This window comes from Sparus aurata, chromosome 6 (genome assembly GCF_900880675.1).
Source record: "Sparus aurata chromosome 6, fSpaAur1.1, whole genome shotgun sequence".
Taxonomy (NCBI): domain Eukaryota; kingdom Metazoa; phylum Chordata; class Actinopteri; order Spariformes; family Sparidae; genus Sparus; species Sparus aurata.
In genome coordinates this window covers 22,923,195-22,938,698 of record NC_044192.1, presented here as the reverse complement: position 1 = coordinate 22,938,698, position 15,504 = coordinate 22,923,195, and the positions used below count along the sequence as shown (strand labels likewise).

At 41.7% G+C, this 15,504-nt stretch overlaps 1 protein-coding gene across 3 annotated transcripts in view; it reads right to left on the bottom strand.

Moving 5' to 3' along the window:
- Positions 1 to 9,299, bottom strand: part of LOC115583205 (retinoic acid receptor gamma-A-like) — a 46,857-nt gene extending 37,558 nt beyond the window's left edge. For all 3 annotated transcript variants that reach the window (XM_030419761.1, XM_030419764.1, XM_030419762.1), the window contains exon 1: positions 9,087 to 9,299. The gene's annotated coding sequence lies outside the window, so the exon portion shown is untranslated. The remainder of the gene's footprint in view (positions 1 to 9,086) is intronic.
- Positions 9,300 to 15,504: the final 6,205 nt, after the last annotated feature.

Sequence of the window (15,504 nt, the reverse complement as noted above, 5' to 3'; positions counted from 1 at the left end):
TTTTTTCTTTATTACTATGGGAATTTTTTCTTTTTCTTAAATTGGGGTCTAAGGACAGAGGATGTTGTACACTGAACAGATTGTCCACTGAGGCAATGTGATTTGTGATCAAGCTCTGGGAAAAAAGTAACTGACATTTAATTAATGAACGTAGAAAACATAAAGATCATTAAAGAAATGATAGTAACTGTTTGTTGCAGCCCTAAATTTAAATCAATACAATTATTGTTAAAGGAGATCTCTGTGACAATTTGGATGATTTGTTTCAGTTGTTTAATGCTGCTAGACTGTGGATTTCTTTGTGAAGGACTTGGGTCTGACTTTCTGCAAAAGTCCAAAGGATGTGACTTCATGGACGTTCTCCGGTGCCTCGACTCCGTGCCTCTCTGCTCCGCTGACAAAGAGTTTCAATGGCTAACGTTAGTTTAGAAATGGAGTCTGCTAACATAAACTAACCACTTGTTGGGCTTCCAGCTCAACACAGAAGCTCTACAGAGGCCCTTTAAGTTAGTTGTTACCCTGGCAATAGCTTCCCTGGGTCAATAACTACTGCGATCAACAAGTTTAAGTACATAAAAGAGTTACAGCAAACATCAAATAATCTACACCTGCAACAAAGCCACCATGATCAGTCTCCAACTTCGCCACCACAAAGTGTCTCTTGACTAATTTATGGCCTTTCTCTTGAGTGCAAAATTAAACTGTCCGACATACATGGAATAACAAAGTGTGAGTTCTGTGTTAGCACTGCTAATGGGGATGATGTTGAGGATAGTAATGTTTCATAAAACACACAATGTTGTCATTATGTGGAGCCAGCCCTGTGGGCCACCGAGGGTCTCCAGGTCGGAGCTGAGGTCAGCCCCTTGTCGCTCCGGGCTAAGCGGCCAGGCCATGGGTCAGGCCTAATTGAGCTATTTGGTAGGCAGCTTTTCATTTTGTATTAAAGTGAAAAGTGAGCCTGAAGACTGCCTGAAACCCCCCACAGCCTGTGTCTCAAACACACTCAAAAATCTGTGCCCTGCTGGAGGATTAGAAGTGTGTTTAAAGGGATGTGTAGTCTGTACCGAAGAGCAGCCCCGGGCCATGATTAAACACACCGAGAAACTCTCCGGATGCATTGAGACACATTCAGCCTTAAATTGTGAGAAAGTGCAGTGAAAGCAATAATGAATGCTATAAGCGACTTCCAAAATCTCTGAAGCCAATTGGGCACGTCAAGTCGAACCACAGCCAGTCCGTGGCTCTCACCAAAATCTCTCAAAATAACTCTGTGGACAATATGTAATTCTGCAGAACAAGAAAACAGTTGTGTCTTTCCCTCGCTCGAAAAAAAAGTAGCAAACGCTCGCGTCTTTGTTTTGGAAGTTTGAAGTTTCCATTTATATGTAGGGAGAGAGCGATGAGAACAACCCTGTGCAAAATCAAACTCAGCTGACACAGACCAGCAAAGAAGATGGAGGCTTTTTTTTTCATATTGAGGAAATAAAGAAGAAAGAAGTCAGTGAGACGGAGAGAAAGAGGGAGAGGAGCCAGACAGCCTCCTCAGCCTGAGGGGCTGCCATTCTTGAAAAGTGTAGAGAACAAAGATGAGATTGCAATGCAGTTAAAAGTAGTTACATCCAACACATCCAACCTGGTGAATGTTTTTTTTTTCCCCCAAATGATGAAAACAAAGAGACAACAAAGAAACAGGAGTTAACCAAAAACAGATGAACAAAAAGTTAGAGTTTAAAACCTGAAAACATCTGACCTGGGATCAGAGTGACAGAGCTCTCTCAGTAGCAGAAGAAGAAGAAGAAGACAAAGACGAAGAACATAAGAGGAGTTATATTAAGTGTGTCTGTCACTGTTCTCCAGAATGTGATCTCTAATATATATGCTTACACCCAGCTGATTAAGTGCTGCTTATAGGCTGGATGTGCTGATGAGCATTCCTCCAGACATTAAGGAAAATTAATCTGTGATAGATTTGTCAAGAGTTTGCCAGAATAGCTCCTTGCATTGGAGTGCATATCATAGAGAGGCATGGTGAGGCCGGTCAGCAGTGTGGTGTTAGTGGACAGACAGCTCGATCAGCTGTGAGGAAGCACTTAGCATCTAAATCACGATCATCAATCAGGCGATACGTCCGTATTTATAGAGCGCGTCGTACAGAGGATGCTATTTGAAATGATTCACAGACTGTGTTTCAATACAAGCGGGTCAGAAAGTTTATTCACACACATATACATACTCACTGTCTCTCTCTCTCTCTCTCTCTCTCTCTCTCACACACACACACACACACACACACGCAAACACAATGCAAAGCAGCAGCGATCAGACACACTGCAGACCGTCTTGTGATATCCGGACTAGCTTATTTCAGTGTTTCCATCCCGCTTATGTAATTGTGTGGATGGAAACCCTGTTTACATAACCTTCAGGGGAGAGGGGGGGGGGGATGAGTGACTGAGTGTGTACATACTCAGGTAGACCAGATCTACTCAGCCATTTGTGATGTTGATGGAGTAATCCATCAAGACTGACAAGCCGGTCTGTTGGCTGAGTGCCTGCAGGCCTGAGCAGCTACTTCGTCTGCTGCTGGAAAATGGGCCTGAGATGGTTCCTGAACTCACCTGTAGCACGGGACAGATGTGTGCAACAGGAGAAAATAGTACACTTTGTTTTGTATGGCAACTTCGTCTCCCATTTACGTCATTCTATAAAAAAAATAAGGGGATTTCTAACATCCATTTTTTAACACAAAAACATTCCCCTTTTATTTTCTGTTCTGATTATTCAGCAAGTGTGAATCAGAGTTCATAAAGTTAAGAAAAAACACACGGATGTGCATCCATTAATGGGGAAACACACACGTCTCTCCTCGTTCGTCTCCTCACATGGAGCGGCCCGGGACCACATGCAAGTGCTGATCAGCTTTCATTCCCCTCCTTAGCTGTTTCTGTTGTTCTTTCTCCCTCTCTTGAAAATCTCTGTTCTCAATTAAAGCTGTCCTCAGGAAACTCAACCTCTCCGCACATGTTGTCCCAGAAACACACTCACACACACACACGGAGAAACCGAGAGAGAGAAAGGGAAGAGAGAGACAAGAGAAACACACACACACACACACACACACACACACACACACACACACACACACACACACACACACACATCTCTCACTCATGCTCTGACATGTCCTCTGTCTGTCCTCTTTTTCTCACACACCGCCAACACACTTGAGTTGTAAGGAAAAAGAAGATCTTAAAGATGGGTTTGAAACGCAAACTTAACAGACCTGGAAAGTTGTGAGCTCGGCACACAATCTGCTGGTCAGTGGGGGTAAGTCAGTGGCAGCTGAGAAGGAGCGTAGTAGTTGTGTTTGTCAGTCAGAAGTCCCTCTCGTAGCGACGGTGGAGCTCAGCCTGTTGCATTCCGCCTAACTCTCCTTTTCCCGTCTCTCTCTCTCTCTCTCTCTCTCTCTCTCTCACTAACACACACCCTCTCTCACTCTCTCTTTCTCTCTCTCCCTCCCTCTCTTTCCTCCTGAAATCATTGTGTACTTTGATTCACAAACCCTGCCTTTGTCACGTGATCCAACACTTCAAATATACAGCACATTTTTTACCAGCCACAGAATGCCCGAAGGAAGGGAAAACAGGGTCCAGAAAGCTTAGGTTTCATCTTGCTGCCCACCCCCTTCTCTTTCCCCCTTCTCTCTCTCTCTCTCTCTGTTTCTTTGTCTCAGACTCTCTCCCTCTCTCTCTCTTTACCTCCAGTCCTTCCACAGTGGACTGTCAGTCAGCGTTCTTTTGTTGGGTTCTCAACTCTGCGAGTGTTTGTTTTGCATTTCTAAATTTGTTCCTCCGCTGTTCACCATCCAAAGATAGGCTTCTGCCGCTCACACACTGAGAGGTGAGAGCGGTGCATACATGCATGTACGCACACTAATGAAACAGTCATTAACTCACAGACATACACAAACACACATGCTGCAGAAGGGCTGCACACCTTTGGGGATATCAGTATCAGCCCTCGGCTTTCGCTCCGTGTTTACAATGCCTCGACTTTGGGAGTGTGGCCAGCCAAAGTGGGAGTTCAGGGGCCCGAGGCCAATCAAGGACCACTCAGTGCTTTATTGTGACTACATATCCCTAATGAGGGAAAAATACACCCTTATGATGCAGGATAATAAAACGAGCGAGTTAAAAACTGGAAATGCAGCGTCAATACTCTGCTATGTCTTTAAAATGTAAATAAAATTGTGAAAAGAAAAGAATCTTGTAAACAATCATCAAAATTAAACTGGTTTTCGGTGACACTTTACAACCATAATTCATGAATGGTAAATGTATGGTTAATCAAACTTGAGTTAATAGTTATTTCAGTGTTAACAAACAATGACATGCTTTATAAACCATGTGTTAAACTATTGTTAGCCATATCGTTGCAACTGATGTTGATAACACTGTAAATGGTTAATGAATTATGTGTAGTTCACCTATTAAATGAAGTTTAAATAACTATAAACGTACCATTTAATAATGATAATCTTGACCTTGGTGATAGTATTGCGTACTGCAACTATTAAAGGTGCAGTATGTAGTTTTGGGAAGAAATTTCAATCAGAGGAGAAAGATCTTTATTGACTGTTTTTTTTTTTATGCATAAACAAACTAAAACTATTTTCATTACTGAATTGACTGAATAAACAAACTGACCTTAAAAGACAATTTCATACTGTTTTGCTTTCTGGGGACCATACTTTTCTCTGAGAACAGCTTGTTTATTCAGTTATGGTAAAGTTAAAAATGTCTTAGTTTGTAATATTACCATATTAATATTCAGTATATTAAGTATATATTCAGTATATATTCTAAGTTTAAATTTCTTCTCCAAAACGACATAGTGCCCCTTTAAATGTACAACCAATTCAAAGTGCTACACATAAACAGACTGTGCAAAATATTTCATCTACAGATCTACAAATCTGGATATCTTCTCTGAAAATCATCCAGAGCCTGGTATATACGTTAGATGACTTTATTAAATCTCCAAAATGCAAACTAGCATGAGCTGTTTTCCATCTTTTCCCATGCAGCCTGAGAAGTACAAAGGGCCATTCTCCTGGCAGTTTCCGCACCTTTAAATCAGTTCAAGCGGACTCTTCTCCTCCTACAGGATTTTCCTAAGCAAATCAACCCAGCGGTTTTCTGGTAAGGAAGCATTTGATGGAGATACATTTGATCCGTGATGAGATCAAACCTGGCCAGCCGGCCCCTGAGGGGCAGAGCTACCTGCCTCTTCATGTCAGAGATAAAACTGTCTGCTACTGTCTGACTGACTGGCCTCAGTAGCGGAGTCAGCCCACTACAGGCCGATCCATGACAGCAGCAGTCAGTACAGGTCACCCACCAAAATAAAAGCTGAGACAAGAGTCATTTATTTTAAATTCTCAGGGTTGACAGGTTGTAAAACATAAAATAACTGTACCAGTCCTCAACATGATTTTCATAAACATATGAAAATAGTTAAATGTTATGTTTTTATCAACCATGTCTCCTAAAAAAATATGTTTATATACACTCCTAAAATAACCCCCTAAAACTGTAACAACCTAACTAAATAAATAAACAGTGACCTGGAAACAAAACTAGAAAAAATTGAAATTGAAAGGAACCTTTATAAAAATGCCAAAAAACGTTAGATATCCATATTCATACATCCAATCAAATGGAACCAGACTGTACAGAGGCCTTTATTATTTATCGTTATACTAACCAGATGAGTTCTCTTGAAAAATACATCTGCACTTAACTCCCAAAAGAACTGTTAAATGTCTGTTCTTCTGAAGGATTTCACTAAATCCGCCACCAAAGGCAAAATCCTTCTTTTTTGACACAAAATGGTGGGCCTTTGCATAAAGACACTGGAGTGAAGCAATGCACCACCAAACCCCAATTGGTTATGTTAAAACATACAAATGTTGCAACACATTAATGTCATATCACTATGTGTGAAGACCTCTTCATGCTTTCCTTTCATACATAACATGCAAACAATTGATATAAGCCACATGGCGAGGCAGGACTGGATAAATGAATAAGTAAATAGCTCTGTGAAGTAATATGATATGTGTGTTTTCAATAGTAGAACAAAGGAACAAAAGAAATCTCTGGAATGGATTCCGTTAATGTACAAATAAAAGACAGAGATTGTTTTTTTTCTGTTGTTGCCTCCCTCTGCACCTTTATTTTTGTGTCAGGGGCATCTTTGACAGAAACACACACCACTGAATGGTTACTATAACAAAATGACCATGTATGTTAAAATAAGCACAGTGTTTGATGTCATTTTCTGCTGAGTGACTTCTGACTTGGAACGGGGTTGCGAGCGTCCAATCACAGTCCCACTCTCCGACCATCTGGGTTAGTGCCACACTTCTCAGCAGTGTTGGCGAGGAGCAAGGTGAAAGGTTAGTCCTGTTTGTGTTTCTGTGTCAGTGAAATGCGCAAAGAGCAGGGGAGTGTATAACGTCTGGCTGAGTGTGAAAGAGGCATTTGTGTATTTCTGACTGTAAATCTGTGAGGCGCTAATAAGCACATGCGTCCACATGGTGATACACACACACAGACGCACACTCTCAGACACATTCACAGACATTTTCTGCCCCCACCCCCATCCCCCATCCTCACCCTCACCCTTTTTCTTGTTCTGTATCGATGAGTGTCAAAGCAGATTGACTCAGAGAGAAGATTAGAAACATGAGAAGGGTTTCGATGAGGCCTGCAGGTCGGTAACTACTGGAGGCATCTGATAAAGACGGCCGAAAGATGCACAGAAGAGAGGACAGAACAAAGAAACGAAGGAATAAAAACCAAAAAGGAAAAACGAGGGGAGCTTATAACTTTCTGCAGAGCTCGAAAAGGGGCCCTTTTTGGCAGCTAGCAGCGGAGAAACCGCAGAATGGTGCGACTCTGGAGTAGAGGGGTGGAAGAAGCAGGAGAGGAGGGGGAGAGTCGAGCGAAGGACAAGGAAGTCGGAGAGAGAGCGGAGAAGAAAAGAAAGGGTGAAGGAGGAGGGTGCAGACGGCAGGTTTTAATCAGCAACAGGCTGTTGGTAATGAGATCACTATCCCACTGCTCTCAGATTGATGTCATGTGAAGCTCTGTGGTGCACAGAGCGGCATGCAGAGGATGACAGGCATGCATGACAAGCTCGCCTGGGCACACACACAAACATACAAGCATACATGCAAAAACGCGAAGCAGACTTACTCTCATATTACGGCTGGCAAATGCCCACAAACCAATAAACACTGGCACCAAAAAAAACCCCCCAAAAAAATACACATGCACAAGACACAAAGAACCTTTAATACACCACAACTCCCTGCTGTTAATTTTCTTCAAGCAAGAAAAAGAGCTGACACAAATATAATCACACCCACACATACACCATAAACACGTTTCGGGTCCCACGGCTCCTTTATGTCTTTTCTGTCCCTCAAACAGCTAAACATGAACACAAAGAACATACTGTACCAGTGGTGAGGGTTGGCTAGACTCGCAGGCATTAAAAAAAAAATGGGAGAAAAAGGAGGACGAGGGGGAAGAGAAGGAGGGAAAAGAGTGACACTCTGGGTAGCAGTTGTCAGTTTGGGGTTATAAAGTTTAACAACCTGAGAGTTGAGGGAGCTTTTTTATTAAACACGGGCGAAATATGGGTAAACCATATGTGTGCACGGAGATGTGCATATTCGCTAAGCTGAGGCCAAAACAGTTATTTTAATGCGGCAAAGAAAATGTGCATTTTTGGTGGCGATGATCAGTGTTCATGGCGAAGTACAGAAAGAGGACGGGGAAAGGAAAAGTAGGTTGGGGGCGTACATGTGCATCCAATGAGCAGTGAATAGTTTTTCCTATATAAATGTTCCCCAAAATTCAACCATGATGTCACCATGAACCTGTTGTGAACCCAACTCTGTCAACTACCATTACTGTCTCATTCCGTCTCTGCGCCCTCCCCGCCTCACCACGCCGTCTCTCCATCTCCGTCCACTCTGTCCCCATCTTGTTCTCGGGCTTCCACTCTTTATCTTTCGCCGTCCGATGTTGTCTGGCAGCATTTTTCTTTTCAACACAAACTGCGTGTGCACCCCTCCATCCCCCCCCCAATCCTCCTCCTCCTCCTCCTCCTGAGCCAACCCCCAAACACAGAAACTGCTCACAGCCATTTGGAAAGTCTCTGGTATAACAAGGACAGTTTTAATCAGAACAAGCTGGCATATTTTGGCCAAGACCTGCACTTATGGTAATTCAATCAGAAAGAGACGGGGGAGACGTGGGGGGAGAGCAAAAGTGAAAAAGGGGCACGCGGAGGGTAGTAGAGTGTGAGACGGGGAAATAAGAAAAACAGAGGGAGGAAAACGGAGACAGTGGGCGGATAGGAGGGTGAGGTAGGGGTTGAGTGGTTGAAGGAGTTTGATCCACATGTGGAAATGATTGTCTAATTACAGCAGATATGTATAAGTGTTACTGCCTGGACGACAGATGGTGATTGGAGGGCGCAGCGCTGCGAAAACGAAATGATTGGATGAACGAGAATTTAGGACGGATAATTGGAGGAGGAGGGAAGAAGAAGAAGAAGAAGAAGATCGAGAGAAGCGTCATGGAGGCTCCTGCGTCACCTCCTTCTCCTTCTTCTTCAGCTTTAAACACAAGCTTTTTTCCCCCAAAATTCAGCAGCTGCCCATCATACACCTGAAGGCCACATTCAGCCCGCCCGTCACCCGCAAACAGGACAGTCTATAAAGATGTCCTCCTCATCAGTTCTCATAAGATTATCAGTGGAATTATCGCTCAAATGGCTGACAAACAGTAAATTCCCGTTTTAAAGAAATACTTTGACATTTTGGGAAAAATGCGTATTTTCGCTCTTGCAGAGAGTTGATAATAAAAGTAAAACCAATGTCAAGTCTTCACGCTTAATATGAATGTACAGTCAGTTGCAGGTTATCTTAGCTTAGCATAAAGACTGGAAACAGAGCGAAACCGCTAGCCTGGCTGTGGTCAAATAAGGTAACAAAATCTGCCTACCAGCACCTCGAATGGCCCTTTCGATACACGTGTGATGGCTTGGCTCGACTCGTTTTGACTCGGCGTGTCAGTCCAGAGCAGAAGGCATTTGCATCTCCATTACAACGGGGCTACCCGCATAAAGGTGTGTCTTTAACAAATGACGCGCTTGTCTTGAGTTGACGACGTTTACATGTAAAAGCAGCGGGCTGATCCATGGCTGTGACTCGTGGTCAAAGGAGCTACTGTAAAACGGTGAATAAATTTCATTTCATATGAATTCTTCACAATAAAAGCCCGGCGTTATTTTGTTATTCGAAAACTCTTATTATGAAGCAGCAAAATCAGGAAACGTTGGGTTTTCATCGGCAGCAGCTTAACAGAACTCCTACAGCCTACAGCTGAGAGGGAACGTGACGAAACAGTAGAATAAAGCCGACGTCTGAGAGGACAAATGGGGACACGGAACTGAGATGAACCTGCAATTCACAGAGATACAGTAAGGAGGCCACAGAAGTACTAAGAGCTGAGCACACACAGACTTTTAAAAATGTCCTCCTGCACAGACATGAGTTTCGTGGCACAACACACACTTGTTTGAGGGGGCGAAGGGGGGGTCATCGAGACGCCAACGAAACCCATTCGGAGACGTGCCGGGCGCGTTCTGGTCTCACTGCGGAGAGATGGTCCATCTCAGGCACGACTCGGCGCAATGTGGCGCAGTTTGAAAATGGAAATGGAAATTCGAATCAGAACGCCATTTTTTGACTTAGTGCGCACAAAAGACCCAATGGTCAAGCCACATTTAGTCCAGGGATGAATAGGTCAGACTTTATTCAATGTACCCATATTTAGCATTTGAAATCAGTGTATAAACATGTAATGAATTGTTTATAACACTCTATTATGTCATTGTAAGCAGAATGAAGTGTTACATATAAATGTTATTGATAATATACGATAACATGCTGAGTAAGTCAACACTTCAACTCCTTACAACTGTGTATAAGGAAATACAGAATATTAAGATATTAAATGTACTTAAGTATTAAAAGTGATCATATGTCAATAAATGAAAGTAAGTATCAAAAGTGCAGGTAAAAGTCAATAATGCATATATCTATATGTTGGGTTATACTGTATACTACGGGGCAGCTGATCATTGGATCAGATATTCACTGCTGAATCACTTGAATCAGTGTTTTTTAAAATCCAAGAATGGTTCATATAAATGACTTGCTCCAGTGCTGCGTGTAATCTGCAACGTAACAAATTACTAGTTATCAAATAAATGTAACGGAGTAAAAAGCACAATATTTGCCTCCAGAATGTAGTGGAGTAGAAGTATAAAGTACATTTCTTAATGTTTTACTTGCCCTCATGGACTCCTCACGGTCTCCACTCTCCTCACTGTACTAAAACAAAAGTAAATAGACTACAGTGTTGGGATACAACAGGGGTGGAGCTGTCCCCCTCAGGATAACCTGGCACCTCTTCACAAGCGTCCGCCTGTCAACAGATTTCAGCAGATCTTGGCTGCCTGTTGCGATGTCTGTCTGCCTGTCAGAAACTTTAAATGCCCTCTGGAGGGTAAACAGGGCAACTATCAGAAATAGATTGCTACTGCTATCACAAAACTGGCTTTGTTTTGTTTATAAGGAGACTAATGCAGAAAACATTCAGAAATCTGATCTCTGAATGTTACCTAGTGTATTCCAGTGACCCACCTTAATGGAGCCAGCAGTACAATATTTCCTTTCTGATTGTTGATGTGTTTGTTGTTTTTCCGTTTTATTGTGACCAGCTGTTTCCTACATTCCCATCAAACGTCCCCTCAGGCAGCAAATGAGTCAAATTCAAGATCATGTGAGCTTTTCTGAACTTGAGCTACTTTGAGCACAAATCATTATAGCACAGGGACAAATGTGCTACTCACTGTAGGAATCTCACCCGCTGGAGATTGTTCAAATGTGACCGAACTGGTAAAATATATCACTAAAATTGGGAAATGGTTTATTGATTTGAACATATTACTGTCTAGTTTGCAAGTGTTGATGCGTAGCTGAACAACAATACGAGTCATTGTAGAAACTTCAGTGACTGGGCACTGTATGACTATTTATAATCACTAAATTCAAAATGGCATTAAAGGTGCAATATGTAAGAATTGGCCACCTGTTGAGTTCAAACAAATGGGGGCGGCAAATAATCAGAGGAACCACTAATTGCTGCTAACTTTTCGCTGCTGTTGGCTAGTTAGCTCAGTTAGCTGTGCAGCCAGTGGTCCAGAACTTGGTGCACAGGGAGGAGGAGGTTTTTCAGGCCTGGGACGGAGGCACTGGAGGATCATGGCACCGTAATGTAAAGTCGAAGCAGGTGCTTCTTCACAGTCTTGTGATAACTGTAGTTTAAAAAAAATATATTATTTTTTTTAATTAATGAATATTCCTATATATTGCACCTTAAAATAGATAAAGTCATTTACAAAAATAGCATATTCTATTAAAGGTCTAGTGTGTAGTATTAAGGAACAGAAATTAAATATCATATTCATACTTGTGGCCACAGTGGGGTGTACACTAAATCCTACACAGTGGATCTTTATTTTGGTTCGAGTTCAGTTAATTTTTAATTTACATGATATCTACTGAGGATGTGTTTCCACCATATAGAAATACTAGTTACTAATAGTAAGCACAACCACTGTTGCTGGAAAGGAGTTGAAATTAGGACTTAATCCTCAGCAATGGAAATTTAAAATATTGCTCATACAATCCCACATTTTGAGCTCTGTTCTTTTGTCTGCTCATCTGACATTTTTAGAACACACACATCCTCATTTTGGATTAACACAATCTTATGTGGATTATGCTTCTAGGCAAATTGAATAACGAGGCTTATCCAGTCAAACAATTTGCAGAAACGTAAGTTTATCTCTTTGATGTCACAGAGGTCTGCCAATCAGACCAAACCATCCTTAATATGTGAGAAATTATTCCTGAGACACTGCTGTTTTTCCATCTTCCTCATTCCAGAGAAAGACTGCCACCTGTTTTGTCTTTTCAGCTGTGAATATTAGTGTTTCAATCTATGCATGTAGCTGCAGTGGCTGTGCAGTGCATCAGAAGCTGGCATCCTGTGTTAACTTTGTGGTGATTAAGACTTGAGACATGATGGTTGCTGCTTAAATAATTACTGGTGAGGAGGAAGAGCGACAGCGAAGAGAAATAAGAGCAGGCTAAATATGATTCTCCGATCAGATTGGTCCCTTGATACCAGAGGATACCACCCTACATGTACCCTCACTGGTTTTAGTTTTACCTGGACGAACATGACCAGCATCTCATCATTGCAGCCCATAGCTGCACTGGCAAAGCTCTCCTGCACAACTTCATATTAACATATGGCATCAACTGACTGTATTTAACGGCTAATTTGCCACTGCCAACCGCACCCACGGTCTCACTTTTTCCTACACGTCTGTTGCCTCTGGAGTCACTACAAACCACTGTTTTCACATCTTAAATTGCTTTACTTACTTACCTCATATTCCCAGCTGTGTTTCTGTCTAGAGGCTGATTTTATCCTATTAATTGTACTCTGGTCTGTTTTCAGACACACCGCCTTCGTATTTACCGTCCATATATTATTAATGCACTTAGTCATCGTTTATACTCACCTCACCTGACCCGAGATACGAATCCCCATCCATGACGGCTCTCATCACCATGGTAACTGTCGAAATGGAAGAAGATGCAATACCTCGTCAGCCTCTGCATGGGATTTACTGGGCCAGTGGAGCTGTTTCTGCGTTGCAACCGAAAAAGAGAGCTGAATATTAGCATTCAATGTAAATTGGGATTCAATATTAAATTATTGATGTTGGTATTCATTATTAATCGCAGTTCCTTATTCTATTTTGGTCAATTCTAGATGGTGACCCTATCCTAGACCCGCAGGAATCCTCACAAGAGTGATCATTTCAACCCAAACCCAGATCTTTCCCAGCACGTGCCTTCTATTTGAGTAGGGTACAGTATCTTGTAATCTTTCTGGTTATGACTGTTTTCTGAATTGGCAGATGTGGAGGATAAACCTCTGTCATACAGCATCTAAAATCAGGCATTGGATCTAAACCTAAACTTTGCGTATATTGCCTCTTGATTGATTTCAGTTCACCTGAGTACTGGAGGGAATTTTGACGCTATTGAAATGAGTAATGCAGTAAAACAGGGCTCGATCCACGCAGAAGACAAAGAATCAGCAGCCAACAATACAGTGCAGCACTGCAGCATCTCTACAGAGTCAAATATGACGATAATTGTTCTTTACAAAACTTTCTAGGTACATAAAGTGTTAAAGAAACAGTGTCAATATGGTGAATCAGTAATTGTCAATACTAAGTGAGTAGAGGAGGCGTGGGTGATGGATGATAGCCCTGGGCAAAACTGTACTCACTCTCACAGGTGTCACTGGGAGCAGTGACAACATAGCAATGGGACAGCAAAAATGTTGTAACTTTGCAGTGTGTTTTGCTGACCCTTATATACAGCACATTAGCACAGTGTGAGCATACACCACAAGCAGTTAATGAGGCTTGACTGCTCATATCTTTATTTTCCCAGCACTCTAATTAGAGCACCAGTGCTAATGTATTATATGTCTAATTTAGCACTCCCTGCATATTTGCTAATATAAACACACACACACATCCACGTCTACGAATCTGAAGCGTTGTGACAACAGAGGTTTCAAAAGGCCTCTTACAGTTGGATTTAAATCCTCTGGGGATTTGGAGAACTTGATGAAACGGCCAAAAAAAACCCCACTTAAAATAAGTCCAGTTTTTCATTGGCCTTTGCCTTAACAAGCACTGCCACCTTGTGGAAAATCAATAGTCCTGCATTACCGAAACACAGTTCTGACAGGAAATGGAGAGAAATTTATGGCCCAACCCCGAAGTCTACACTCAAATCCACCAACTATAATGACTCACTTGGTTTTAGGGCTTTCCCATTGTCAAATTGTGAAGTGCACGAGGGTTCTTTTGCAGGCATTTTGAGACCTTTATGGTTACTTTCCATATGTGTGAATTTCTGCAAGTTTATATGGGTGACCAGAGAAAGCGTGAAAACAAAAAAAACACTGGCACAATTTTTATTCCCACAAAGAATTTGTTTAATATCAATATCTAAGATCTGACATTTTCTTCTCAAACAAATAAAGTGATCAATTAAAAAATTAAAAAATTAAATTGAAAGATTCCCAGAGGAAACGAAAATTGGAAAAGAGATCTCAGTAGTGTCTCATTCATTTCTCCTAGACAACTATAAGATCTATGTGAGACCAAAGTGAGGCTGTGGCTGATTTCTCCTGTTTCTCAATTGTTTCTCCTGAGAAACAGGTGCAGAAAATCTGAACTTGGGCTCCCTGTAAGTTTCAAAGGAGATCTCATCAAGCTCTCAATGAAGTTTCAGAATGTCTCCCCAGTGCTGGAAAGGAGCAAGATTTAAGCGGTAAAGTCGCAAGTCTCACCCATTGCTCCTAAGGAATTTTAGGAGAACCAAATGAGAAATGTTTGAGACCAAAAAAGACTACAACGAGACTGAAACGAGAACTCTCATTGAGCTCCTTTACGGCTCCATAGCCATAAAGGAGCAAGCTTTGAGCAGTAAAATTTTCCTCTGGGTTCTTCCCTGAAACATCTAACTGAATGTTTTTTGTTTGTTTTTTTTGTGCAGATGTGTATTTTTTGTTTTGCTTTAATATCTATAAATGTTTAAACATAGAAACCCAGAAAGGTTTCAGAAAGCTCATTTCAGCCTCTCTCACTAAAACACTTGCTCGGTGACATCAGGTAAGTCTGAGAGGGTTCAGGGCCTTAAGTCTTCTGTCCTGGCATTTTCGTTGCTGAATAGTAAATAGACATAATGAGATGAACCCAAATGTTTCCATGTTTCAGCCAAACATACCAACTTTGGAGAAAAAATAAATATATCAAAAAGTTACCTCTGGCACATTTTTATTAAATGCCACAATGTGACACCCTAAAAAAAAAAGTCCCCAACACTGACATCATGCCCCAAATAACTCATCATGTTCAGGTGACCTGATTCTCTGTTTGGTCCAATGACAACAACAACAATCACATCTGTCTAACCCACCAGAAGTGACCTGCACCACTTATTCCAGCCACAGAGGTGCGCACTGTAATCACTTATCATGTCTGCCCCAGGCCACTGTTCCATGTTCAAGATCATGTTGAAAGTGAGGTCTGGAAGGGGGGGGGGGTCTTAAGCAAAATTACAATTACTCATTCATTTATTCCACTTTGAGAATGCTGGGTAAATTCAGGTATGGCACATAAGCTATCACAGAGCATTCCATGGTTCAAAACAAAATCTTCTCAATCTCTTGTTTTGGTAAAGGGATAAGTCAA